Below are 24,659 nucleotides of genomic sequence, written 5' to 3' on the forward strand. Positions count from 1 at the left end.
ATTAAAATATTTTGGTAAAGAATCCTTAATTATTTTAAAGAAAGCCACAGTGGGGTCTTTTCTCCTGCGCTGATAAGAAACTGAGAAGTTTTCATATTGCATTCAAATGTGTGATGTGAAATGAATTAGTTATTAGCTATATCTCCTTGGGGCATGTGCACTATAAATAGCTTTTCCAAGTCTGTGGCTTTATTCTGCTCTGCACTGTATTCTGAAATTCAAGACCAGAGAGACCAGAGTAAAATGCCTCCATTCAGCTGCAGTCTGAAGCAGTGCACATAATACAGTTTTGGATTTTGCAGATCAAGGTTCATTTATTTTTGTGGTACACAAGAAATAGAGGACTCCTTTCATTCACTAACCCCTCATTTTTTAGAGTCCCAGGCAAAACAAAACACCTGTTGTTTCTATTACATCTGATTGTTGCCAGTCACAACAAGGGGGGATCTAGGTTTAATTTTTGGGTAAGATCTATAATAGCATTGGTTAGGGTGTAAAAGGGCTTTTTACTTAGGTCTGTGAAAAGCCCTTCCTGGGAAGCCAGGTATCATCTGTATTGGCTTTAAGTTTTGCCATAGTAGCAAGTAAAATGAACTGGGGCCATAAATTAGTTCACAGCTTTGGACTTTAAAAAGCAGTCTGATTTTAAACCCAGAAGCCTGTGCTCTTCTTTGTGCTACATGAATTCTGGCACATTGTTCATCTAGGGTTTTCTTTTGTAAGAAGTAAGGCCACTGTCCTTGCTTAAAACCTACCCCACTTTTACCTTAACAAACCCAATAGTCTGCCCAGGACAGCTCCTTGCAGTTACCAGAATCTGAGGGTGTTAAAATTGCCATGAGCTTAGTTCTCTACCTTTTCATTCAAAATCCACAGAAATCCAGATTATACCCTATGTGTTACTCTTTCACCACTCCAGATGGGAAAGGGATCACTGTAAGGAAACTCCATGTTGATGTTTATAAAAGCTATAGCTACTTTTTCAATGCTGGAAATTACAATTTGAACAAAAATGCTTTTCACCACGTTTTGAGCATTTCCTTGACTTTTTTAGGTCTTCCAGGACTATTCATAGTTGTGTTAGTGTAGACTCAGCAGTGAAGGGTGCTGTGGCAGCCTCTGCCATGGCAGCCAGGCTGCTCATACTGCCCTTGGAGTTGTGAACATCTGGTGAAGGGTCTGGGTGTGTACAGCAGCAGCAGCAGCAGCAGCCTTCTCTTTTGGGTAGCAGTGACTTTCACATGTGGTACTGTGAGAGGAGTTTGAGAGTCAGTTGTGCAGGGAGACATCCCCAAAAGATTCACCTGCTGACCTGTGGCTTTCAGTATTGCAAGGTCCTCAGTAATGTATAATTTATTAGTCCTCTTTGGTGTGTACACAGTTAATGGGTCAGTGCTAGCTGTTTAAATCTCAAAAATATGGGAATGCCTGTACCATATGACACATAGAGGTTTCTAAAAACATGTGATGAAGCTTCTGATTTGAAACACAGGGTCACAGAATGCTTTAGTATGCAAGTCATAAGTTCCTTGGCTTAAAGTCACCCAGTTCTGACTTAATTCTGGTTGATGTGGACTCAGACTCTGAGTGAATCTGTGGAGCATCCTGAGCTATAGATGTGTTCAGATTCTCTGTGAATTCCTGAACCTTTGCTGAGCTGTCTGGGGAGATGACTTGTGACTGTCCACCTTGTTTGCTAATGCTATAGGAGAGGGGAAGAAAATGGCAGAGAGTGAAGTGAATACTCTGCCTGTGATGAGGCCCCTTGGAAACTGAGAGCCTTCAATTTCAGGCTTAAACCAGGGGAATTTGAAGGCACTGGTTCTAATTTAGCCTTCTACCAGGTGAGAGGCAAAGCTTACCTGGGACTTTGAGCATCCCTGGGGTCAGCTTAGACCCCAGCCTGGTAGTGATGGACAATCTGCCAACAGGATCTGTGCTACCACCACAGCAGGTCTAATATCCTGTATCAAATGCTCCCCCAACCATTTCACACCAATTGCAGTCATCTGTCATGCTCTGTGTCCCTGGCCTCACTGGAGTGTGGCACTTTGTGGCATTACAATATTTTTCCATCTTGGTACCTTGAAGTTCAAATTACTACCATGCAGCCAGGGCCCAAGAACTGAGTCAGGAAGAAAATAAAAAAGGTGAAGGATGGCCTTTGAGTAAGTAGCTGCAGTGTAGGGAGGTAAGCAAGTGTGCTGAGCTGCTCCTCTTGTTACATTATTGAGCAACATGCTTGTTTATTTATTCAATAAAATGGTACAAGGCAAAGCATGATATTGTTTTACAGTAGCTGCAAATTTTCTACTGAAGTGAAAAGTAGTAAATAATGTTTAAAATATATTAAATATTTTCATATATTATGGTGTATTTTAGCTTTATTGAATGATCTCACATGCTCCCTTGGAGGGATATATCATAAATACAATTATTATCCTTTATGCCAAAATGACATTGACATTGGTTGATATTCTCATGAATAGCATAGCTCCAGTGAAGGAAAAGGACAGACCTGATACCTTCTGCTTAAGTTGTCAAGGTTGGCTGAATTCTCAGTTAATTTAAAACCCTACTTTATGGCCTCTATTACACAGGTTTCTGCTCCCTCCTTGAAATCTCTCTTCTGGGGTGACGAATGTAACCATAAATGTTGCATTTTGTTGAGGTTTTTTTGTTGAGGTTTTTTCTGCTTTATTCTATGTGGTTTTGGTTTTGTTCTTTTTAAAGCAGAAATTGTATTGCTTCATAGGCTTCTAGGGAGGTCTTTGTACTTCTTTCTGCTTGTAATGTAGGTCTCCAGAGCTGGATATAAAAGCAGAAGATTCAATTTTAAAATGCAAGGAGAGTCCTCATTTTCTGTGCCTGGCAAACTTTCTCTTTTATCCCTCAGCCAACTTCTATCCAGTCCACTGGTTCTCCTCCTCTGTGTCATGCTTGCTAACTTTCACAGATTAATTTTTTATGAGAGGTACTATTAAAATGACTTTGGAGAATCACATAAATTATCTCTGCAGCTTTCACTTGCTCTTTGTTGTTGTGTAGAACTTACTAATATTTCTCCAATGCAGCCTGTAGTTTCTAAATCAACTCCGAGTGTTTTTCTAATTTGTGCATTAAGTAATTTCAACTTGATTTTTTAATGAAGTAAAACATTAAGTATTTTATGCAAACTTTAATCCAGGGGGAAGAGAAGCAGAGAAAGTGTGTCAGTTTTGCTTTCTTGTTTACACAGCAACCAAGTCTTCATGAAGGAAGCTCAGCTGAGCCCTGCCTGCCAGGAGCAGCCCTGGTGGCTCCTGTGTCATTAAGGTGCCTCTCTGAGGTGCAATTCTTTCCCTTTGTTCCTTCAAAATACAGGGCAGTAGGAAATGCTGCCCTTTGTTGGAAGAGAAAATGAGGGCTTGCTGCTGTCCTTCCTTGGGTTTGTTCCTGCCAGGAAAACAGACAGAGCTTCTCTTTGCATTTGTACAGATCTGTCCTTGAGTGCTCAAATCTGAGCAGGAATTTATACAGGAGGAACATTTTGATCTGGCAAACATGAAGATGAAGGCTAATGGGAGGTCTGGAGGGCTGCTGTAAGCAGCCTGCTCTGTCCTAAACTTGGAAAAGATTAACTGCTGTGGTCTGTGAGATGACTTTTTTATTTGGGACAAAAATGATGAGTGTTCTTTCTATTTCTAAGGGTCGGTGAAAATGATGTTGTTTTACATATTTATATATTTGTATTGGGCCTACAAACCTAAGATGTGAGTTAGCCATCTAATTGGTTCTGCAAAACAGAACATGTTTTCATATCTAGAGGTCTTCTATAAAGTTGGATCTCCTAGATTATTTTCATGTTTATTTTTCTTCTAGTAAAATATTAGTTGCTCTTCATTGTTGTGAATGAATCAATTCTGCTTCATTGCTGTTTCATTTACAGGATTAGATGTTATATTTAGGAGTGGTGATTTAGGGCCAAATTCACCATATGAGTTTTTATTTTCTAAGAAGCTTAAAATTTCCTTGCTGTTCACTTTTGAGGTGCCAAACTGAACACAAACCAAACCTCTGTTAGTTTTCTAATGCAGCTCAAAAGCACCATAGTTGATTTAAGGGGTTTCCAGCATTTATGATTGGTAGGTAGTAGTGCATGTATAGGTATGAAGGTTAATTAAATCAAGAGGTGAAGTTTGTAGAACAGGGAACGCTTCATTAGGCCCTGTGTGAAGTAACATGTACAATCTGTTCACAATACCCCAAGTGCCATTCACTGAGACAGTGTAATTACAGCTTACACACAGTTTCATTAGTTTGTGTTTCTTCTGCTGTGGTTGACATGTATGTTGTCTTCACTGAAACCCTGGGATAGAGGAGGGACTGCTCGCTGGTGGGCATCTGAGCATGCTGACATTCAGCAAATCATTTTTCCTTTGGGTTCTAAAATGTCTTATCCCAGGTGTAATTAAGCTTGTAATTCATCAACTGGCACATTTTTATTTCTCAGACTCCAGATCTAGCTAAAGACTTGTTCAATGGCTCTTCTTGTATGGCTTTTCTCTTACTTTGTTCTTCTTGTTGTTGGGGTTTTTTTTGCTTTAAACAGGGGGAAACAACAATTCTCTTTCCCCACTGCTAGTAGGTTGTTTTTTGTCTGGGCACTTTTTAAATTGAAGTTAATTCATTTTTATTGCAGAGCAGGATATAAAGACAACCTGAAGATGCAGTTTTTAATACACACCTCTCTTTAATGTGCATAGTGTTTAGGCAAGTATAATATCCAGGTGGCTGTGAAGATATGGGGGCTTCAGTGAAAGTTTAACCATATAGACTCCCAAGAGTTTCTTTTAATAACAATTTATGCTACTGAGCACTGTGAATGCACTTAAATAGACTGAAGTGTTATCACAAGTTCAGGCAAATTATGCATTTATTTGATTCCCAGAGAAGGAGAATTGGAGCTGCAGTTATGATCTCTGAAAGTCAGAGGCTGGATGCGTACATAAAAATCTTGGAAATACGTGAACATAGCTTAATATTACCCTTGAGATAAATCCCACAGTCCTATTCAGGTGAGAGCAATTGGGGAAGCACTTGGAGACTCAGGTCTGGAGACAGAAAAGCAATATTAATGAGGGTAATAAAGAGACTACCAAGGAGGGATGAATGATGAGCTTTATTGCAAATCTTATCTGTACATAATTTCTTGATATTAAAAAAACCTGCATAAATGTTCTTCTTCAAATTTGCTAGACTAATGTGAGATGAGAATACAGCATGGATATAGCAGAGGTAATAGTAAACCCAACCTTCTGTTGTGCTCTTGTTGTCCTACTAATACGTTTAAATATATTTTAAAAATTTATGTTTAGAACTACTATATTAAGACAATACATGTTGCATCCATGCCATGTGGTGTCCCAGCTCTGCCAAGCCATGGCAGCTGCCAGGGTGGTTGTGATCTGTCATCAGTTCTCTGATTGCAGTCTGAAAACACTGAAAAGCTTAGGGCCTGTTCCAGAACTGTTTTACCCTTTGTTAACTACTATAATTTTTTGGTATCAAGTAAAGTAAATATTAAAATATTTCATAGAAATTGCCTGCCTAAATTTTCTTGAGCCAGGAATTGGTGTTCTGTTTTGAGATGACATCCTGAGTTAGTGTATGAGTTCTTTAGGTTATTGATAGATTGTGTGTATCTCCTGCTTAAATGAGATCTAATATCATACATTTTGTGTAAGGCCATTCCACAAGAAAAGTTAGCACTAAAACATGTCTGAAATTTTACATGGACTTAATTAGATCCTAGAAGGATATAAATTACTGCATAGACCTGGGCTGATGTACTTAGAAACCAGTGTCTGCCAAAATCACCCTAAATCATCTGACAGTGTTTCAGGAATAGCATGTTTTGGGGCAGAACTTCAACCTTTGTGCAGAAAATAAAGAATTATAGGAAAGCAGATGAGGGAACAAATGAACTAAAATGTCATCCATTTGCACCATTTGCACCATTTGCATGTAAGTCCAAAATGGGTCTCAAGGCTGCTGCAACCCATGAGCTGTGGCAGGAACACTGTGAGGGGAGCAGTGTGCCAGCTCTGGCTTTAGGCATGGTGAATTTATGCCTTTGGGGTCTGTCAACAACTTGAGCTTTAGGATGATGCATAGAAGCTTGTAAAATAGATGTACTTTTTAGTATTCTGCCTTCCAAAGGAAGGACTGCGTTGATTTGAGGCTTTTATTTCGACAAGTAGAACATACATCATGACTAAGAGCACTTAGTTGTGTGTTCTCAAAATAAAAAGCCTAATGTTATTTATTCACTTCAGTGCCAGAGGAGTGTATGATGCCTTATAGGTGATTAAAATGAACATGCCATCAGAAGTTTGTAACTTACACAGTGCACAGCAAGGGGTAACAAAAAAAAAAGCAGATAAATACAGGAAGCATCAGGGTTACAGTGGCAAGAGCTCATGAAAATGCTTTCATATACCAATAAAAGCTTTCACTTATGCCTCACATACGTTTCCTCACTGCATGTTGCCTCTGTGTCTTGCTGGTTTTTTGATTTTTGGTTTTGTTAATGTATTCTACTCATAGATTTTGGTCCTGGTACTGTTTCTCTTGAAGTCCCTGGAAGAACTCCTAGTGATTTAAACAGTGCTGGATCAATCTCAGTAAGCAGAGACTGTAGGGATGGGTTAATGAAGAAGCTTGCACTTCTGACTTCTTTTAAAAGCAAGCGTTTTGTGAGAATGGATAATGAAGTACCTGTAATTTTTGTTGTGCATGTAGTAAGTGTAATATTACATACAAAAATAATGCATTCTTCCTCATAACTACACAAATAAAAAATTGAAAGATTTGCTGTTCTTACCCTGTTACTATCCTGTTCTAAGTGGATGTTTACTTTTTCTGTTTACAGAAAAATATTTACTTTTCCACAGTGTTGACGTGATTGTTGTAAAGATATGGAATTGTTTTGGGTTTGTGGTTCTTTTTTTTTTTTTTTTATTTTTCTTGATATAACTTTCTCTTTAATATGCCTGTCAGTTAGTAAAATTTTGTCATAAGTTATTTTCATTTATTGTCATTACTGTCATAATTTTTTTGTGGATAAGTGCATGAGTGTACATATATCACTTGAATCCTATTGATCTCCTTGTTTCCGTGATACTTTGTAGCAGTTTCCTAAATCCTTTGTGAAGAACACTGTTATTATTCGGCTTATGTATGTTTTTTTAATCTAGTGAGGTTTTCCTTACCCTTGCATCATAAGGAATTTTGCAGTCATTATGTTTCAAATTGTTGTTTTACCATATCTATAATGTCTCCAGTTTTATGCTTCTTGCTTGTGTCTCACCTATCTACATTTATCCTTCTTTTTCTGCCATATTGTTCAGTAATGTTATAATTTCTTCTGAGTTTACAATAATGTTTCTGCACTCTAAAGCGATCTCATCATCTTGATGTGAACTTTCCTTTAAAGCTGTGTGCTAGCCTTGCCAGAGCACATTCTCAAATGCAGAGGGCAAACAGGATCCATGTACATTACAAGCTGTAAAATGCGGGGAGAGGAGCTGTCTTTGACACCAGTGTCTGAGTAGCAAATGGCAGAGTCTGCCTTGTAACGTGGACTCGTGTTTTAATCTGTCCATGAAGCAGAGACATGGAAGTGGAAGTGGGCCTGTTTGTCTCTACAGAAATGCCATAATTCTCTGCTAAGTGTATTTGAGGGAGATCTTTCTTAACCATTTGGACATGTAAACACACAGACATGCAACTCGGCTGCAGAAATATCTGACTCTCTTTTTTGGCCCCATGCAGAGATCCTTCCAAAATATGTCTCTGCTGATTTTGTTAGTGGTATATACCTAAGAAACACCAAACAATACAAAAATATTCAGTGTATTGAATAGAAACAGATATGTTATAGAATATAGTGAAATTTATTCACCTGTTAATGTGAGTGCTGCACATGTTTGATGGGTATAACTATTATTAAACAGCTTGCCCATGTGTTGCCAAATAGTGGATTAAATTCTACTAAGTCTGTTTAAGTATCTCCTTGCTCATGAATATGACATTTAATGTATTTACACCTTTCCAACTGACTTAAAATGTCAAAAAGATGTATTTTTGTAATATAAGTGCCTCAATTCTTTTTGACATTATTTTCTGTAGCTCGTTTCATATGCATATCTTTCTTTTATGTTACCATCATGATGGTATTAATTTGGATGTGCAAATTAGCTCTTCATGATGTTGTCATGTCAGCATCTGGATTCAAGATGTGCTGTTTCATAAGCATTGCATCCTATTGCATTTCATCAGAGTCCCCTCTTCTAATCTAATTATTCATAAGGAACCTTGGGGATTGTGCTAATGGGCATCTGAAGCTATAAAGAGTAATGAAAGTGGTTGTGTTACTGCTATGCAATTAAGTGTATACAGAATACCATTCATATAATTAAATTCAGATTTTTTACCCCTCTTTTTCTCCTTTATAGTACATCAATTATTTCTCTGAAGTTAAAATAATACCAGTGGAGTTTAAGAGCTTTTTATGAGAATTGAAGCATTTATAGTGACAAAAGTTGATTTTTGGCTTTTATAATGAGAAGCTTCAGCAAATAAGGAGATAGTTTTATGAATTTTTTATGTTTTTTTCATGTTTTATGTGAAAAGGTGGAGGGTGTTTGTGATTGAGGTGGAATTTGAACTGCTGGGAAAGCAAGGTGCATGTCTGGGGGTGTGTGAATGCTGTGTGTTTCCCGTTTAATATGCTGTCCATTGGTTTGATTGGATACAATACACATTATGCTGCTGCTGCTGGTAATGTGCATCAGCAGTCATTGCAATTTGTAAGTTCAGCCTGACCTTTGGTCCGGGTTCAGTTTTCTGTCTCTGTTCATTTGGATTAAGTGTTTTGATGAATGAAGATAAAGTATTTAGATCAACTAGTCAATATGTTTTCTACTGATAATTCCATATTAATAAGTGCTGATGGTTAGTATCTTTAAGGTCTACTGACAATCTGATTGAAATCAATGGCAGTTTTGCCTCATTTAGTTCAATGGGAGCAAGAATGAGTCTTTAACCAGCAGAAAATTATAAACACCAGTCTCTGTTCATGTGTCATTCACTATGAACAAGAGTTTTTTATGGTGCTGTCAGGCTGAAAAAAAAATCTTTTCTTTTTTGATAACAAAGCTGCATTTAGCTGAAGTAATCCCTAGGTAGCCTGTTAGAGGTGTTCTAGCTTTGTTATTCCCAAACAATAGGGAATGTGGCCTCTTGCTGCTTCCACTTAAGTAAGTAGTTGCTGCTGCTCAAAATAGCTTGAGACTGCTGTGCAGCTAAAATTCTGCTGCAGACATCCTGCATTAACCTAGTTATCTTGAATTTTCTTGTGAAATTCAGACTTACTTTAATTCTGCAGAGCACATGGTATTCAATAGCTTGTGCAGTTGCTTTTTCCAGGACACCAGTGACAGCCATGATGTTCCATGTCAGTGAAGAGGCCCAAGCATCATGACAGCATCTTCCATCCTCTTTCTTATCTTTGATTATCCACAGCTGATTGGCATCTCATCCTGTTCTGAACTGCCTTAACCATAAAAATCCCACTAGCATTTTAAAATTGCTCATCTGCCAGGTAACCTACTACAAAACTGAGAGTTAGCTTCATAAAACAACTCTTCCAGGGCATCCTTTCAGTTTCTCCCCAAGTAGGCACCGAGAGAAATGAGCTGTGAAGTTTGAATGAGAGTTTAATAGGTCCAGTCCTGTCTGACCAAATGACACAGTGGCTGAGGGGGACTGAGAGCTTCTCTCTAATCATTGCTGTAAAAGCAAAAGGAAAAAAGACAGAGAGGTAAAGAGCACAGAAAGCCTGATCTCTTGGCTAGATTTTCAGGTTGCTTAGGGCTTTAAAGGTCAAATGCAACGCCTTAGGTTAGTGCCTCCTTAATTATGAGAAGACAACCTTTAGAGCACAGGAAGGGCACACTTTTGGCATTACTCAGCAAGTGTCTGCACTCTCCATTAGTTCATGCTTTCACACATTCTTGAAGTACGGCTGTGTATTTGTGGGTCATTAATCTGCCCTTACAAAGACAAATAAGTTTTGCCTCCAAGAGAATGGTCATATATCTTGACTTCCTGTACAAAATACTCATGGTGCTTGCTCATCAGAGATCTGCAAAGTCAGGTTAAGGCTGCCAGATTTTTCTACCATGATTAAAAACTCTGATAAAATATCTGGTGAATTTTCTGGCCATTTTCTGCAGTTGCTCATTGCTCTTGAATGAAACTCAGTATTACTTTCACATACCTTCTGAGCATGTTCTCTGAGATAAATGGCATGTCTGAAAATCAGTCAATGGGAAAAGAAACCCTCAGTCCATTCAAATAACCTTTTTTATTTATTTGTGGTTTTTTTTCCTTTTTATTGTACTGTGGTAAATTTTAAATTTTTATATTTTTGTCTGGTAATTTATCTTTTTCCACATTATTTTGGCTTCCTTTTATCCGAATTATAGGCCAAAATGCTTAATTCTCAACTCTACTGTATTAAATAGGGACTAGTTGAAATAGCATTTTCACTGGGTATTGGTTGCTTTCTTCTCTCCCTATTGCTTTTGCATATTTGTGTCTTCCTGTCTAGTATGTACATATCTTTAATCATCCAAGTAATCTTGGTTAATGGACTGTATTTCTGGATGTTTACCTCTCTCTTTGAATCTGGCATGGGGTTAGTCATTGCTTTGTTAGGCTTGACTTCAAATAATATTTTGTTCTAGCACTTTATATACAGATTATTATCCTAATGATCCTTAAGTTTAATTTTGTGCAAATCAGAGGGGGGTGGGCTGCTGCCTGTTTTTCACTGTCAAATCAGATTCTGTCTCCTTTCAAAGCAGATTTCCACATACAAGTTCAAATCCCATAGATAAAGAATATGCTCATTTACAAAGATTGTAATTGATTTTTGGCCCTGTTTTTAATACTTTGCACTGTAAATGACATCCCAGTGGACAATAATCATCATACAGATGTTTGAAAGCTCCTTCCTGCAGAGTATGCTAATTGAAGTCCATAAAGTGTCATCAGGCTGCACATTGTTTCTAATCAGTACAAGGCACGTTCTCTAAGCTTTGTATAGTTTTGCTGGCCTCTTTCCTTCGTTATTTTACCAGCTAGCAAGTAAATCTTGTCAGTTGCTAAGAAAAAAAATCCAGAGTTGGAAATTTTTTTGTGTGCTTTGGAGTGTCTTGCTTTCCCTTACTAGAAAAATACAGATTTTAGTGTGGTTTGACTCTGGCTTTCTGAAGCTATCAGTAAGCTTTTAGCTCCAACAGGCCAGGTACCACTCTGACATCTTTTGAAAGACTCTTTATCTCACATCATCAGGAGAAACATTAGTATGACAATAAATTTCTTTTCTCATGATAGGGCATTTATGATAATGATTGTCATTTGTCTAGTTTCTGAAAATGGAATATTTTAGTGACTGCTTGATGGTTGGATGTTTATTGCAGACAGTTTCTCAGGGTATACAATCAGCAGTGCAATGGAAGTGGCAGATAAAAGGGTCTCTTTTATTGAAAGGAGCTCCAAATTATGTGCAAAATTGCTGGAAAAAGAAGCTTTGCTGCCTGTTTCAGCTTCCCTGTGTGAGTGTACTTGGGTACAGGTCAGGTTCTGCAGTTCTTTTAGGGAGTGTTGGATTGTGCTTTTAAAACTCTGGTGAGTACTTCCCTCTGGTAGGTTAATTTAGCCTAAAGTAGCGTCCCTGTATTTCCTCGTGTGTTTCTGCAAGGATTTTTTGCATCAATTAATCTGGGAGTTTATAGGGCTTAAAAAGAGAGATAGATTGATAGAATTTTCAGACCCTGGCTGCTTTCTTCAGGCCTCCATTCTAAGCATGGAGGAATGAAACATTAGCTGGTTCTCTTCATAAGACTCTGAGTCAGGACCCATTCTTTTTGGGTTTTTTTAAGGTAAAATATATAATTTTCCTTTGCATGCAGTGAACACCTTTTCTGAATATTCAGGAAGCACATTCAAAATTTGGTATGCTGCATTATTTAAACATTTTCCTGTTGATTTCAACTGAAGTTCACTCATAATATAAAGATTGAGGAGGTTCAAAAACACTCTCATGAACAGCCGGCATACAATAATTTGTTGTTTATTCTGAGGCATCAGAATAAACAGAAGATTTAGGAGGCTGACTTGATTCTCTCTGAATGACAGAATCCTGAGGAAATAATTTTTTTTCTTCCAATCTTTGTTTTTTATCTGGGAATGATAATGTGATACATCTCTTTCTTCATGTCTTTTTAGTGTTTGGGGGAAAAACGTACATGACAGCTGTGATCTGGAGAAGACTACAGTGAAATAATTAAAATAGAATTATTTTAACTACTTAAGTTGGAAGGGATCTGCAATGACCATGTAGTCCAACTGCCTGACTGATTCAGGCTGACCAAAAGTTAGACAATGTTGTTGAGGGCATTGCCTCTTAAACACTGACAGGGTTGGGGCATCTACCACCTCTCTGGGAACCCTGTTCTGATATTTGCCCACCTTCTCAGCCAAGAAATTTTCCCTGTTGTCCAGTCTGAGCCTGCCCTGTTGCAGCTTTGATCCATTTCCACGTGGCCTGTCACAGGATACCAGGGAGAGATCAGCACTTCTCTGATCAGGAAGCTGCAGAGAGCACCCAGGTCACCACTCAGCCTCCTTTTCTCCAAACCAGGCAAGCCCTGAGTCCTCAGTCACCCCTCACAGGACATTCCTTCCAGCCCTGTCACCAGCTTTGTTACCCTCCTCTGGATGCATTCAGAGACCTGAACATCCTTGAATTGTGGGGCCCAGCACAGCACAGAGCACTCAGGTGAGGCCACCCAGGGCTGAGCACAGCAGGGCAGTGACCTGTGTTACCCAGCAGGACAGTGACCTGTTGTGTTACCCAGCAGGACAGTGACCTGTTGTGTTACCCAGCAGGACAGTGACCAGTTTTACCCAGCAGGACAGTGCCCTGTGTCACCCAGCAGGACAGTGACCTGTTGTGTTACCCAGCAGGACAGTGACCAGTTTTACCCAGCAGGACAGTGCCCTGTGTCACCCAGCAGGACAGTGCCCTGTGTCACCCAGCAGGACAGTGACCTGTGTTACCCAGCAGGACAGTGACCAGTTGTGTTACCCAGCAGGACAGTGACCTGTTGTGTTACCCAGCAGGACAGTGCCCTGTGTTACCCAGCAGGACAGTGCCCTGTGTTACCCAGCAGGACAGTGACCTGTGTTACCCAGCAGGACAGTGACCAGTTTTGTTACCCAGCAGGACAGTGACCTGTGTTACCCAGCAGGACAGTGCCCTGTGTCACCCAGCAGGACAGTGACCTGTTGTGTTACCCAGCAGGACAGTGACCAGTTTTACCCAGCAGGACAGTGACCTGTGTTACCCAGCAGGACAGTGACCAGTTGTGTTACCCAGCAGGACAGTGACCAGTTTTACCCAGCAGGACAGTGACCAGTTTTACCCAGCAGGACAGTGAGCAGTTTTGCCTGGCTGGCTGTGCTGTGTTTGATGCACCCCAGGGTGGGGTTTGCCCCAGGGCCACTGCTGGCTCACACTGAGATGCTGTTGGCCAGCAGCACCCCCAGACCCTTCCTGCAGGGCAGCTCTCCAGCTGCTCCTCTCCCCTTTTATTGCTGTGCCTGGTGTTACTCTGTCCTTCGTACAGAATCTGACATTTTGACTTTCAAAATTCCATCCCATTCATCATAGAGCAATGCTCCAATCTATCTAGATCCCTCTGCAAGGCCGATTACAGAAATCCTCCTTATTGTTTGTGGTGGAAATTGTACTTAATCCCCACAATCTACTCAATATGGTACTGCATTATAGTGGACTTTCTAGTTAGTGCAGAACATGTGTAGAGGCAAACCTCTTTCTCCAAAGAATTAGTTGCTACTTATGTAAGTGCATAGGAGGCTCTCAAACAAAAAACACTGGGTATTTGATCTGAGATGGTATTCCCAGAAAGTACAGTGATGTACTGAAGTAAAAAGAGGAGTTTTTGTTACTTATAAATATTGCATCACTAAAGGATAGCAATGTAAAATAAAAACATTGTTGTAGACAGCCAGCTTCTTCCAGGGTTAGGAAATGATGCCAGGGTCTGCATCTGTCCTCTTCACTGCGGTGTGAGGCCTGATGGCAGCTGTGAGCTGGTGCAGGCATGGATAAGATAATGTCTCTCTCCACTCAACTAGGCTCTGGCAAATTTACCAGCATCTACTCTGTGGTTCTGACTGGGGTAATAATACTTTTCCCTTATCACGGTCCTTTGAGCAACTAACCAGCGTGTTTCTCCTCTGTTTTGCCTTGGAGAAACCTGTCAACACCTTTTCTCTTCATTCTGTATTTAATGGATGTGTCAACATTGCTTAATGGAGGATGGTGAAAAGGTATGTTTTGTTGTTAGCTCTGAACAGGCAGTGAGTCCTGACAGCAGTGATGTCTGGGGCACAGCCTCGTGCTGCTGTTCCATTGGCTCTGATGCCTCTTCAGTCAGATCAAGCTCAGATATTCCTCTGCAGTGTTCCTCTGCAGTGCACAAATACTCCCTCATGCAAACAATTCAGAAGCATCTCAACTACATATCCATAATTTATAATTATAGTGAGACTAAAATAGACTTGAGGCTTCAGTTGGCCTCATGTCTCAGAGCTGCTGTGTTGCAGCAGAGGCTGCTCTGCCTTGAGAGCACAGCGATAATTACTGTGGACTGCATTTTAACAGCCAGCGATGATTGCAAGGCACAGCTTCAAGGATATTGGGGGAGTTTGGAAGCCTTGTGCTTCTATCAAGGGCTTAGGTGTCTAAATGTTATCTGTGTGGGCTGCAAATTAGCATTCTCAAGCAGTATGGCTCCAGGAGGCATGGCCTTGGGGAAGGTGCCTGCAGATTTGTGAGCCACCACCATTTGCTTTGAAGCCCCCCCTCGTTTGGGGAGCCTCCTAAGGAAATTCCTCTAGGTCTGTTTTTGTACAGGAGACAGAAACTTGATTAGTGATGTTTATTTTTCCAGCTGATTTTGGTTTTGACTTTTCAGTTTTAGTGATAGGATGAAAAACATTTTGCATTTAACCTTTTGATGAAGAAGGACTGATTTTGCTTAGTGTTAAAACATAGGTTTGAAGCTTTGAAGTCTCTGTTCCATAGCTGTAAACACAGTGGGAATGGTCTGATTTCCCACTTGCAATATTGCATTATTAAACTGGAAAGAGCTTTTAGGGCTGTTTTACATAATGACTGGGTTCCCTGCATGCTGCTGCATTCAGAAATAAAATAAAAAAACAGAAGCTACCTGACCAGCAAATGGTTCCTGTTTTAGACATTGTATATAGCATTTGTAATATTTGCTGCTCTAGTCCTGTTATGTAATTGATGTCCATTGGGAATATCCCAAAACAGGGATGTTTATTTCCTGAGGCTGTTAACAGCGTTTGAAGTTTCGTTATCAGACACAGACTGGGGAAAGGTGAATTGATTTTTAGTGTCTTCTGCTCTTTAAGTAATTTTTTTAAGTGAGTAATTATAGAAATACAATGCATTTAAACTTGAGGGCAAATTTAACATTGGGTTTTCACACTGCAGCCGTCTGGAATTCAGTGTTTCAGGGCCAAGGGTTCATCTATTTCCTGACCTAATAGGGTGATTTAGCATGCTTTTAATTAAATTCATTTTAATTTAATTTTAATTTTAAGCATGTGAGCAATCCCATCTTTCCTCACATTTATTCAGTTGGATACATACATGTGTGTGTATAGATAGATAGATAGATAGATGGATGGATGACTTTGGCCTTTTATGAACTGAATCTTATGAAACAAGCTTTTAGACCAATCTAAAGTTATGTAAGCCTTTTATTAGTATCATTTTCACATGCATATCAAACCTTAAAACAGTAGGGTGATAGAAGATGATTCAGTTATCCTGTTCATTTTAGACAAGCTTGGGAGCAGACTTTGGTCTTCCATCAGTAACAGCAACCCATATTAACACTGAAAAATCTGTTTTTTATCTTCTTGGGATCATCATGTAAACTTGCTGAAGAGATCTTCATGTAAACAAGAGCTACTTGCAGGATCTTTGAACTTGGCTTTAGTTTACACACTTAAACCAGCCACACAACCTGAATAATTCTGAGGTGACAAACACTGATTTCAAGGGATGCTTAGAATGAAGCTAATTTATTATGATATGCATGATCTTCATCAAAGAAGTATTAGGCATTCCCAGAAGTCCCAGAGTTATATGATCTTGTGACAGACCCAGAGGCAAATTCAGAGTTGTCAGCTGAATTGCCTTTGGAGCCTGCCAAGCAAACAGATGCTAATGTTAGATGAGTATCTACTTGGCTTGGCATGGAGCCCCCATGACAGGCAGCCAGCCCTGTGTGTGACCTTAGCTTGCTGGTCCACTGCTGGGAGTCACAGAGGAGATGTCTGTGATGTGTGAGCTAGAGCTGGCTTCTGCTCATGGTATTTGAATAGAGTTTATTTGGATGCTGTAGTTAGAGTCTCTGATGAGAAGATTTAAACGCTGCCATCCACTCTCTTGGGTTACAATTGAGAAAGCAAACACAGTTTGTTTTCTTTGTGCTAGTTCTACAGCTCCAGAGCCCCTGTATGCTGGAAACCCCAACCTCTGCCAGCTGCAGTAGGAAACCCTAATATAATCATGGCAGAGTGTGACTGTCACTGTGTGTGTGTGCCACACTGATTCCTATGAGCTGCACTCACTCACTGAGTGCATCTGCCTGGGCAAACTGGGTTTTGGGAGCCCTGGGACCAGCTGAGAGGCACAGAGAGGCCCATGGGGGTGACATTCTGCAGTTTCCAAGCCATGCTGGCCATGTGTGTGCTGCTGTTGAGAAGTGGCCCTGCCTTGTGGCCTCTGAGCCATGCCAGAGTGGTATTTGGGGGAGAGCAATTTATTGCAGCCAAAAGCCTCTCAAGGTCCTGTCTCTATCAGTTTAGCAGTGTGAATCATAGCACTGCACAACCCAGGAACATCCTGGAGCTCTTCATTTGCTAGCACAGATAGAGCTGTTGTGTCTCTGCCTGCCTTGTCTCTGTGCTTAAAGACTCTGGCTCTAATCCAGCTCCAGCCCTTCATGATTTTTAAGATTATATGCCCCTTGCTTCACCCAAAATCCTGCTCACTGGGCTTTTTCTCCCTGGGTGCATGCTGTTGTGAGGCTTTGTTTCTTGGGACTCCATCAGTATATTCATTTAGCAACATGCATACTCATTTGAGCTGAATATAGGAACATTTAAGTCTCTAGACAAGTGATTAAGGGCTTTATTAAATAGAAATGTTTTGCTAAGCCACAGCATGGATTATCTGTCCCTTAGTATGTGTATAATCAAAACTGGTTCTCTGATCTTGGATAAAAACTCTGGAGGATCTGTTTCATTTTTTTTCTTTTGTGTAAAATGGGAATGCTGACATTTCTTTGCTGACTTCCTTGGGTTGCTGTGGAGTTTAATGCCCAGAAAGTGCTTTGAACATGAGAACTGCTGTGACAGAATTACTGAGAGCTTTGCTTCTGGAATTTAATTGCTTAGTTGGGGGGGGAGGGGGGGAAGAAAAGTTCAGAACCAGCTGGCAGTGAAATTCTATTGTCGTTTTTATGTAATATATGGATATAACATTCATATGGAATCTGGTTATTGAGAATCTTGTTTTAAATTTTGGATGATTTTTCATTAGTCTTTGATATATTTGAAATTAATTATTCTTCTTTAAAATTCTAAATATGGATGGGATTTTTTTTGTCTTTGTTTTAGAATAGGCTTTTAACAAAACTTGATGTTTTCTTATTGTAGATCATTGCAATTATTATGCACAAGCACAATCACTTCCGACAGTAAAAGCAGAATTAGTGTATATTAATAATTTTTGTGCTTCCCATTTTTGGCTTCTGTTTGCTCTGAGATGGAGGGTGAGGTTCAAGGTCTTTCTGTGCTCTCCATAAAGCCTGGTTGCCTAGCATTTTTAACACTTGGCAGCACCATTTCTAATCTGTGTGGAGCTGGCAGCCAGGCTGTGCAGCTCCTCAGTGGGAAGTAACATGGAGCTGAGCCCCAGCTCCCAGCTCAGGCAGGCTTCCTTCTGTGGCTACCAGTTTAAACCTCTCTCTGGAAATTGTAAATGCATGATGTGATGCCCATGGCAATTTTTTCTCTTTTGTCCTTCAGCGTGGGTTGGTAAGAGGAGTGGACTGGCACATTTTCTAAATATGTGCATGTTTATCAAGCAGAGTGTTTCAAGCCTGTTACTGAGTCCTTTGCTTAGATGAGGGTCTCATCTGTCAACAAAGAAAGAAAGATCTGGCTGCAATTTTGTTTTTCCTTTTTTTTTTTACCTCTCCCCCCTGCCCCTCCCCGAAATCTCCGAAGAGTAAATGACTAGCATGTGTTACACAGTGTAAGCTGTGAAGAAGATTTGAGGGAATGTGAAATTTAGAAGCTTTCTCTGCATATCTTTATGCTAAAATAGATACTGATCTGCAGTGTTTTCTTAGTTTTAAGCATTGCTTGTAAGAATAGATACAAGCAGAGTTACCAAATGGCTTTGATTTACTGCAAGCAAAAGGCTTTGTAGCCTTTTTTTTGGTCTTGTCCAGGCTGAACAGGATGGAGGGATCGCTGTTCCACTCTTTGGCATTCCCAGGGGCTGAGGTACCTGCTGGAAGCAGGGCTGGTGCTGGCCCTGTGTTGCCTGTTGGTGCTCAGGGAGGGCTGCAGGCTCCCAGCACAGAGAGGATGCTCAGGGACTGCAGGGGTGCAGTGCCTGCCACTGCTGGGGGCCCTAAATAGGCATTAAAAGGAATCCTGGGAAGCTTTTTATCAGTCCACTGCATGGTTCAGATTAGGAAGGCACAAAGCACTGCACCTGGTGACTTCAGCAAGGATAAAATTAATAATGTTAAAGGATAATATTAATAATGTTAATTAGCCATTCTGCCTTTGCAACCTTGCTGGTCTAAGCAGGTCACCTTGAAATTGAAGACACTGAAGTGCATGGAAGCTGCAGCCAATTTTTTGAGAAATGTGTCCCAATTTTCAGATATGCTACATCTGACAAATGTTCCTTGACCTTATTTACTACTTAAGTGGTGGGAAACTTTGCATTTACCTCAGTGGGCAGAAGGTCAAATCTCTTGGGCCTCTTTTCCTGGAGGCCTTGTACTCTGCAGGCAGGAGATGGGTGCCAGAACCTCTGAAATAAGGGCTTTGAGCTTTTGAATGAGGAATACATATGTGGGAGGGTCAGTTTATGAAACACTGAATCCCAGTGACTTGTGTTCAGTATAAAGTGTTGTTTTAGCATAGAACACTGAACCCAGATAATCTATTTTACATATTTGTCCTGTAAGCAGTTCTTTTCTACATTGACTGTGCTCTAATAGTTGATTTTTCTAATTTGAGAAATACAGCTAGAAATTAGCATGTGATTAAAAAGCTGTTGAAAAAATTTTCTAGGCTCTTAAAATAAACACATACAAAAATAGTGAAGGAAAAACCCAACTCCATTAAAACTCCAGCCTAGAAAGAATAAATCACAGTGGTCCTAAGTACTCACAGAGGGCTAAAGACTTTGGGTTTGGTTTTTTAGGTTCTGTTTTAAGTGACTTTTCTCTTTGAGAGAGCATTGAACATATGCTCAGATGTTCTGCATGGGAAGGTGTTTTCCTTTGTCCCTGAGGATAGGGATGCATGGACTTGTGAAACTCAGCAGTCTCATACTGATCTCATGGTCACCTAAGACACCAAGGTGTGTATGTGTAGCATTTCTAAAATCCAAAAGTTGGAGATCAAAGATGAAGAAAAGGGAAAGATTAGAACAGTGCTTGCCAGGATTTGAAGTAAGAAAAATTTGTTGCTTCCATTCTTTGGGGTTTTTTAACTTCTATTTACTACCATACCTAGCTGAAGTGCTCCTGTTTCAAGGAGCTTTTCAAGACCTGGTCAGCATTCAACTGTGTGGGTTTGGATTTCATGTCAGGAAGAGGTTGTACTCTGGAAAAAAGGTGATATTTAGCCTGATAAACCTTGCTCTTGCATGACAAGATTAAATGGGGCTGTTTGGTTTTTGCCTTTGATGTATTTGCCTCTGCTAGCAAAGAAGCCAGGCAAGGTGGCTGTTAACAAAATAACCACCTGAAGTGTAGTGGACACCCATCTCTGGGTTTCATTTGAATTGATCACTTTGTTTCAGTGATCCCTCAAGGTTTTCCATTCTTAGCAGCATCTGTGTTCAAAGTTTGCCTTGGCCAAAATCAGCTTCCTGTTGTGTTTTGCCTTGTCCCTACATCTAACATAGTGCAAACATTTGCCATATTTTAGCACAAACTCATTATACTTTAAAGCCACAATAAATGAGGAAAAAAGCAAAATTAAGATTTGCCAGGATGACAAATAATCCTAGGGGTGAAGGGGCAGATAGATCCTTCTTTTCAAACTACTTTTTCTCTTGCAGCATTTCCTTGAACTCTTTCATGGTTTCTTAAGCTCTCATATGTCCCTGTAGTTTCTCAGGTGTGCTCTTTTGTACCCTTCCTCATGCTCTTTTAACATTTGCATGCTCTCTCCTCTTGCCATCTCATGCATCCTTGTGCTCTCCTTTTTCTTATTTGCCTCATCTGACCACCCAGTTTGTGCACATAACCTGTGTTGTTTTGGTTCCTTGGAGAGATGATCAGGCAGTTTGCATGTAGGACAAGGAGCCTGGGTGATCTGGGTGATCACATACAGGGTTTAGGGCTTACAGTGGCAGTGCTGGGTTGATGGTTGGACTTGATGATCGTGAAGGTCTCTTCCAGCCCTGATGGTTGTGGTTCTGTGCTGCTGTGTCTTGTCTGCCCAAGAGTGGAGTTGGCTTTCTGGTGTGTTGTTATGGGTGTTCAGTATCTGACCCAGCCAAGGTGGATGGTGTGATGTGGGAGAGTTTGCATTGTGCTTGCTTGGACTTTGAGGATGCTTCTAATGTCCTACAATCCCTGGATCCAAGATGGTGAATAACACTACTGTGGCCCAAAGGGAATGCACTTTACAGAGACTGCTGCTTCAAGCAGGAAATTTTTCAGTTGTCAAGGATCTCTCTGCCAGCTATTTCAGAAAAGAAGGCCTTCATACATTTGAGGTTTTGCATACTTTATTTTCTAGCTGCTTGAGGAAACCTTTGAAACTTCAGCTTTTAAAAAGGTAGCAGGCTTTTTCTTTTAATTTATTATTTTTCTTTCCCTACTTTTTTTTGCTTTCTTAGTCTAGACTAAATTCTGACAGCACAGCTCTTTGTATTGGCTGTCCCTTCATTCAAGATACTGTAATACTGCTCCTCTTTTATTTGCCATTTGTCCTTTTGTTTTATGTTTCTCTTTGTTGCAAGCTTCTTTGTTGTTTCTTCCAGATTATTCTCCTCAGGGGCTTCTGTATCAGTATGAGTGAACATTGCTTGCAGCCATGCCAGATTGTGCTGTGATCTTACTGGATTTCACAAACCAAGGTTAGGCCAGGTCAGAACTTGGTTGAAATAACGTAGACTACAAGATTTTCTGCTAGCCACTGGGAGCACACACAACAAAAACCTGACCCAGATGTTGATGCAGTCAGCTCAGGCTGGCCATGCTCACTGTGCTGGGTGTGATACTAATGCCAAGTTCTGACCTGTTCTGGTAGGATTTCACAGCTTTTTTCTTAGAGAAGAGTACTGCAGTTAATTCCAGTGTTCTGGCCCATTCCAAATCCTTTAATTCTCTGTTTGGATTACACTGGAATTCAGTTGAAGATTATATTCTCTGATCTTCTTTTCCCTGTACTGTTGCATGATGATTGCCCTTGAAATTTGCTGTGCTGTTCAAAAAGCTGCATTTGTGTGCTGGATGAAATAATTACAAATTTTTCTTTGCTTTGCTGATCTTCTGAATAAGAAAAAAAGAAAAAAACCCACAGTCTTCAGATTAAAGGTTCCAGAAAGGTAGAAATTTTTAGTAAAAATAACCCATGAAAATTACAGTTGAGCTTTTCTTAGAATTGCTTGAAGTTTCTGACCAAAAGACTGTGTGAGGATGTGTAAGTATGTTCAGAGTTAGCTTCACTGAGTGCATATTAGGTGGAAAATTGCATGCTGTTACACTTGAGTGCCCCAAAATGATAGGAAGATTGAATATATAGGTAAGGCTTTTCTAATTTATTGTAGAGGTATTTGGACCTGTTGGTGTTCTGTATGGTTTTTAATAGCTTATTCCTTTAAATAAAACTGTGAGAGGCTAGAAGGTGAACATAGAAAAATATGTAATGGTGAAATAAAGGCCAAAATTAACTTGGGTTATGTGTACCAACCTTGTTTCATTCCTGCACTGAGCCTAGGGAGGGCTGCTGGAGGGTTATTTGCCTGCATCCATGTTGGAACAATACTCATGAAATTGTGGAAAGAGCAGTACAACCAGCTTGATTTGCCTTGATGTGCCCAGGTATACAGTGATGGACTTAGATTCTATCACAAAACCTGAATATATCTAGCTAGGCAGAGCCATTAACAGCATAGCCATTAAGAACATTTAAGGAGTGTAAATTGTGAATCTGCAGAGGAATTAGTGAGGTATGAAAGGGCAGGGATGACTAGGAGTCAGTAAATTAAAAACACCTCACAGGTTGGATCAGGAAAAGCTTCTTGTCAGTTTAAGCTGTGAAGTAGTGTGGTATCTTTCTGTGAATATGTAAAATAAGTTTCAGGATTCAAGTCTGTAATGCATTTTGCATACTGGGACAATCTGCTGTGGCTGGATGTGGACCAGATAACCAGGTGTTTATGCCCCTGGAGTATTTTCATCTTTTGAAAGTTTTGGGTCTGCTTTTCTCAGTCAGCACCTGTATATTGAGGGAAACTATTGAATAGCTTGACTTTTAAATCAGAATTTATATACATTTCTGCATAGAAAAAATGGAAAATTTAAATTTGGAGTAGGAAGATTAATGTTCTATAAAAGATTGGATTTATAGTTTGATTGTAAGCATTTGGCATTGAAGTTACCCATAATTATTCTTAATAGGTAAATTATCTCTGTCTCTGGTAATCCTAATTGTCAGTGCAAAGCTTGGCACTGCCAGCAGAGATAGGGAAGGTGTAGTGTAGGAGAAGGCTGGAAGGAATCTTTCATCTCTGCCATCCCTTGCCAAGGGCTTACTGTACATGCAAATTCATCAGCTTTTCTATTGTGGTGCATTTATATGTCCTGGAGAAGCTGAAATCTGGGAATTAATTGCTCTGTGTGCTCAGGGGGCCACTCTGCAGTGGGAGAATCTGCAGGATTGGGACAGTAGTGGCTGATGTTGCTGCAGCATTAATAAATACTTGGGGGAGTGTCCTGCAGAAGAGTATGAAGAGCTTTGTTGATTGATTCTGTCCTTACCTCCTCTGTTTTAGGAAGAGCCAGCCTGGCAAACCCTTTGTAAGAAAACAGCATGACTGATGTTCACCTGCTGAACAGATATGCTGGATATGTTTGGGGGGGTGGTGGTGTCTGTGCAGGGGACAGATAGCTGCTGTTTTCAGCTGTTATTTACAGGATCAATAAAACTGATTTTCCAATTCAAGGATAATTTTTACCAACAAGCTACATAGCCTATAAGGTCATAATATTGGATCTGCTCTTTTTCAGAACAAGTTAATTTAAAAATGATAGGTAGTTTCCAGCTCAGGATTAGTTTTTCTAATAGAAAGGAGAGATGTATCTGGAAGATACACCTTGGGAGGGGGTGAGAATTTTGCCTCAGAACAACATTGTTTCACACTGCCCACAGCCCTTTTCTTTGAACAGTAACCATTTAACTGTGCATGATATTTTAATGACAAATGCAATATAATAAGAAAATGCAGAGCTGTTTTATTACAATCCTGGTTGAGTTATTATGTGCAAATACTGCTGTGGACTTTACTGGGCAGTGACAGATGCCCTCTGTAAAGTGCAATATATTTTATGAACACTGCCACTGTAGAGAAGAATATTTTGTGATGTGGAATTATCCCAGGCCAATCACAAATGTATTCACACATATATGTCCAATTGCAATTCATTCCTATTGCAGTTACTTTATCTTATTCTTTTATGACCTGTTGAGAAATCTCATGTACGTGACTCATACATACACACATATTTTATACTACATTTCTCCCTCTGCATTTGCCCTTCTTGCCCATTGCACACTTAAGATAAGGCACAGTTTAAAAGGAGTATCAGCATGAGGCTTCTGCAGTTGTGCCTGTGTGATTGGGGTGAGATACAGCTTTGAATGAGTAAAATCATGCAGCTGTCACTTTATGAGCAGGTGACCACACCTACTATCAGTATGAATTCTGTAGGGTGAGGAGAAAATAGCCAGGAAGTGTTCTTCCATTGAAAGCAATCTGAATGAACTTTACATGCCAGAAAAGTTGATTAGAATTTTAGGTTTTAGAAAACAACCCTTTTTATTATTGACATCAAACTCAACCCGTTGCAAACCCCAGAGCATCATGAAACATAACCAGAGTCTCTGTCCTTTTCTCATGCTTTGGTAAATCTCGGGCTTTTGTAGTTATTATC

At 40.0% G+C, this 24,659-nt stretch overlaps 1 protein-coding gene across 6 annotated transcripts in view; it reads left to right on the plus strand.

The window, feature by feature from the left end:
- Positions 1–24,659, plus strand: part of PPP2R2C (protein phosphatase 2 regulatory subunit Bgamma) — a 186,783-nt gene that overhangs the window by 105,210 nt on the left and 56,914 nt on the right. The window lies entirely within an intron of this gene.

This window comes from Agelaius tricolor, unplaced genomic scaffold (assembly GCF_023055355.1).
Source record: "Agelaius tricolor isolate 1412-34295 unplaced genomic scaffold, bAgeTri1.0.p SCAF_24, whole genome shotgun sequence".
NCBI classification, from domain to species: domain Eukaryota; kingdom Metazoa; phylum Chordata; class Aves; order Passeriformes; family Icteridae; genus Agelaius; species Agelaius tricolor.